General features: G+C 40.3%; 2 protein-coding genes across 4 annotated transcripts in view; both read right to left on the bottom strand.

The window, feature by feature from the left end:
* The window catches only part of DMBT1 (deleted in malignant brain tumors 1), a 495,581-nt gene that overhangs the window by 84,334 nt on the left and 406,351 nt on the right, over positions 1-4,896 (bottom strand).
* Positions 1-4,896, bottom strand: part of BUB3 (BUB3 mitotic checkpoint protein) — a 555,213-nt gene that overhangs the window by 429,369 nt on the left and 120,948 nt on the right. The gene's annotated exons all lie outside the window — the stretch shown is intronic.

The raw sequence follows: 4,896 nt of genomic DNA, 5'->3' as shown, positions 1-4,896 counted from the left end.
GGTGGATTCTTTCAACCTCTATTTTGCCCTCTGGTTCTAAAACATCAGGGCAGTTTTCTTTGAGAACTTCCTGGAGGATGCTTTCCAGGCTCTTACTTTGGTCATGGCTCTCAGGCAGTCCAATAATTTTTAAATTATCTCTCCTGGATCTATTTTCCAGGTCAGTGGTTTTTCCCATGAGATATTTCACATTGCCTTCTATTCTTTCATTTGTTTGGATCTGTTTAACAGCATCTTGATTTCTCATAAAGTCATTAGCTTCCATTTGCTCCAATCTAATTCTGAAGCAATGATTCTCCTCAGTGAGCTTTTGAGATTCTTTTTCCATCTGGCAAATTTGACTTTTTAAGGCATTCTTCTCCTCATTGCCTTTTTGAGCCTCCTTTGCCATTTGAGTCAGTCTGTTTTTTAAAGTGTTATTTTCTTCAGTCAGGCTGTTGACTCTCATTTCATAATTTTCTTGCATTGTTCTCATTTCTCTTCCCAATTTTTCCTCCACTTCTCTTATCTGCTTCTTAAGGTCCTCTATGGCTTGTAACCAGCTTGTATTTTCCTTTGAAGCTTTTGGTGCAGGAGTTCTGACTTCACTTATTTCCTCCTGTTCCATGCCTTGCTCCTTCTTATCCCCAAAATAGGAGTGTAATGTTGGAATCTTCTGTCTGCCTTGTTTCCTTTGCCTGCTCATTTTGCCACTCAATGATTTGACTTTTGGGCTTTTTGCCACAGTAGGACTCTGCCACCAGACAGGGGAGTTTTCGTCCCAAACGCTGGAGTTTTCTCAGCTGCCGGAGGTATTAGATGGGTGCCCTCTCTGAGGTCTCCACACACTCTGGCAAGCTGGACACACACCCCAGGACCTCCACCCTAGACTGCAATCCAGATCCAAGCAGGTTAAAGCAAGAGCGATTACCCCTCAGACTGGTGCTTGGTCCCCCTACACTCTGCAGGCCAGGAGCTGAAGCCACCACGTGGAGCTGGCAGGCTGTGCCGGTGTCTCAGTGGTTTCTCGCCCTGGGGGTAAAAGCCACGCAGTCCCACTTACTGGGTCCCAAAGTCCAGAATGCACTGGCCTCTCACCTTGTCCTTCGCATCTATGTATTGATAAATCTGGAAAAGGCCACAGCTGCTGCTGATCTGGAGTCCCTCTGGCTGGCGGCTGGTCAGGCCCACCCTGGGGCTAAAGCCTCGGTGTGGGGCTGGGCTCGGCTCCCAGAGCGTTGGGCTGGCCGATTCCTGCCGGCCTGCCGGGCTGTTCTCAGAGGGAGGTTAGCTTCTCTGTGTCATTTTGTGGGTTTTGCAGCTCCAAAGTTTGTTTAGAGTCCCCTTTTTACATGGATTGGGGAGGGTGGAAGCCGGAGCCGCGAGAGAGTCGTGCTTCTACTCTGCCATCTTGGCTCCGCCCCCCTTACCTCATGCTTTCAATCATGAAGTTCAGGCTCTTCTCTATGATCATTTTCTATCCTCAAGGCCATTCCTTCTTTGGCTCTATGTTGTCCCTAACCCAGTTTTATTTAGAAGGTCATACATTCCTTTTCCTGGGATAGAATAATTCCTACAAAGGCACAACAATCTCTTGGAGAAGATGGACTTCCAATACACAGGTTTTCTCCCAAGTTTTAACTGCTCCCTTTCTCTCTGTAGGCCCACAACTCCATCACATATAAAAATGCTCTTCAATCCCATTCTGTGTGGGGTTATATCCTCCTATATCCAGTCCCTTTCCTATACCCTTCATTTCATCTAAAGTCCTCTTCCTTGCTAATAGACAGTAAAAACCATCATTCCTTCATGGTTCAACCACGAACTTAGTATTAATATATCACTGATTTTCTTCCTACTCTCCTATTCCCTCCTATAGAAGAGAGTATGTTCTACTTGGCCTGGGGGTAGGTCAAGGGATTATTCCCTAGTGGCTCAATCCAACTCTTCCAATTTTGCTTCTCCTGAATTAAGTTTTCTTGAAATCTTCAGCTCCCCTTTTACCTCTTGATGGTCTTTCTTTCTTTCCCCTTAGCTCTTTTTAAAAATAAACCAATAATCTATAAAATTGAGACAATTCTTTTTGTTACTTATTTTTTTGTTAATAATTGTAGTTATCTGCCTTTTTTGTGCTTGCATTTAGGATATTTGCTGGTCAAATCTGTTCCCTTTTTTTCTCTCTAAGTAATGCTGGTGGGGTGCTTGGGTGCTTATGCTTGAACCAGTTTGTAAAATCACATCCAGTTCCAAAATCACATTTCTTCCTAGCCTCAAAACACTGTTTCAGGCAGTTTCTCCCTTGCTCAAGGGCACCATGCCCTAACAAAATACTTATCTCTCTTCCTGTTACAGTGGTCACCTGCAATTTTAGAATTTAGTAGTTTGTCCCAACTGTGTACTGGCTGAAGCAGCTGTGTATAGGTATCTATCTATCATATATATCCTAGACTTAGTCACATGTATACTCCCTAGCTCATTATATACATACTGTATCCCTTGTTAGTTTCGAACATAAATTTATTCCCAACATCTATCTTGTCTAACATGACATTGATGAGGACCACCTGAGTTTTCCTAGTTAGCCCTGACCGCTAGCTGGCTTAGTGACATTTCGAGTCTAAAACCACACCTCCAGGTAGCCCCCGCCTTGCTTGGGCTATTTCCCAGTGAATTCTGGGCAATACACCTGCACAATAGATATTAAAAGTGCATGTTCCTTTAAGAACTGACTGCTCCTTAATTCCTCCCTAATCCCACCCTGACTCACCTAGTTAGATAATTGACATCTGATTTACTATGGTTATTCTTTATAAACTGTAACCCTTTAAAGTTGCAGGTTCCCTAAGAACTCTTACCTACTGTAAAGCATGACAATAAGCTTATATCCTCCTGACTTAAAGATTGCTTGGGTCCACGAATTCTTTTCAGACTGAAATCCAGGGACTCTGGTTATTGGAATTCATGAGATACCTATTGTTCCGCGACAATGCCTTAAACGAATATTTTTGTTGAGTGTCTGTCTGCCTGTCTTTCGTTGATGATTAGGCCCCATTTTGGTTTACTGCATGAACTACATTAATTCTTGGAAGATATCCTGTTTCCTTTTCTGATTTCTTGTGGTGATGTAATAATAATGTGTCATTCAATTTGCCTTTTTTTCATATGAGAAGTTCTTTCTTCTAGTCACTTGTGTTCTTCTGGGGACCTATGATCCTTAAATGATTTCTGTGTGCCCCATCTTTATGGTCAGTCACTTGAGCTCACATAGAATTTATGTGTTCAATACTGTTGCCCTTTATTTCTTATCTTCCAGTTCCTCCTTTCATCATCCAGGCATTATTTGTTCACTTTCCTTATGATAGTATTTGTGAATCCTTCTTATTTTGTTTTAGAGATTTATTCTTTTTTCTTATTACTTTTAGAATCTTGTCTATTGCATTATCTATTTGTGCTTTTGTTAAGGTTTTTTTTTTTCTCATGTTATCTTTGTAATTTTGGTCTTTGGTCTCTTGTATTTCACATTACTTACTTTCTGACTTCTTCCTTATCTCTGGTGCTGCAGACTGCTGAGGCTGAGATTACTCTGCTTCCTTTCCTGGGAGATACTGAGTTCAGTGGGTCACTGCCATGAGTAACCTCTGGGATGTGTAACTGTCCCCAGACAGATTTCCAGTTGCTTTTCCCTCAGGCTTAATTTAGCCATTTGAACAATTTCATTTTCTGTTCACCCAATTTCTTCTTTTGCTCTTTTCTTTTCCTTTATGGTACTGGGCAGAGTAAGTTCCTGCTGCTTCTTGAGGGTCAAGGAGGGAGGTATTTGGAGAGAGTCACTGATTGGAGAGAGTCACTGAAACTGCAAGAGATCCCTACCTGGGACCTGGTCCTGCGCAATTCTTCAACTCAACTGTCTGCTGAGGGTTTGTGAAGACAGGAGGTAAGGCAGCTATGAATGAGCCCTCCAAGTATTAAAATTCTCCAGTGTTAATTCATAGGAATTCTTCCTAACCTAGAGTTGTTCTGTTTTCATATCTTGTGGACTCCATTTTAATTACTTTGTCCCTGGAACTTAATTCCTTTCTTTGGAGACTGGAGGGTTGAAGAGGTTTGCAGAGAATGATCAATTTCTTTCTTGCTGATCACACATTACCATTTTGGCTTTTCAAGCTTGTCAGGGATTAAGGATTATTTCTTATTACACCATGGGATAGAAGTAAATAGTCTTACTTGCATTCTTCTGAATATCAAGGTAAGGTCAGTCTATAAACAAGTATCTACTTGGTGCCAAGTATGAAATGATTTAAAACTCCATAATATATCAGAAGGGGATGCAGAAACATAGCAATTCCATCTGATTAAAATAAGGACATTTCATATTAATAGACTCTAATTTGTATAATTTTAGCTAATGATTTTTAAAATCATGAATAACATTTCTAAAGATAACATTTCTAAACTCCAAAGGGCTTACTTAGTTAATCAAGGAATTTAAGAAATAGATAATAAGGTTTACTTAGAAAGAAACACTAAGTGAACAAATCTTTCTTTATTTATCTGTTTTCACTAAAATTGGTAACATCTGATATGTCAAACATCAAGGAATATTTATTAAATGCCAACTATGTGCAAGACATTGTATTGAAGATATAAAGATGAGAAATATCACCATCTTGGCCCTCAGGAAACTTACTATACTTTTTTGGGAGGGTGGGGAGCAACAGATAAGGCATGAATACAAATATATACAAATACACATATATCTCTCTCTATATGTGTATATTACAAGGTAGGGTGTGATAGGAACAAAGGAGGGTTCCAAAGTACTTTGGGAAAATTTTCAAAGAATCACTCTGTGAAGAAATTAAGAAAACAAACTTTGTGACTCAATTTCAAAACAGATTTTTGTGAAAACTGAAGAAA

Source organism: Petaurus breviceps, unplaced genomic scaffold (genome assembly GCF_028583685.1).
Source record: "Petaurus breviceps papuanus isolate PSGF00001 unplaced genomic scaffold, PetGlider_PUasm1.0 37, whole genome shotgun sequence".
NCBI lineage: Eukaryota > Metazoa > Chordata > Mammalia > Diprotodontia > Petauridae > Petaurus > Petaurus breviceps.
This window is presented reverse-complemented; position numbering and strand designations above follow the sequence as displayed.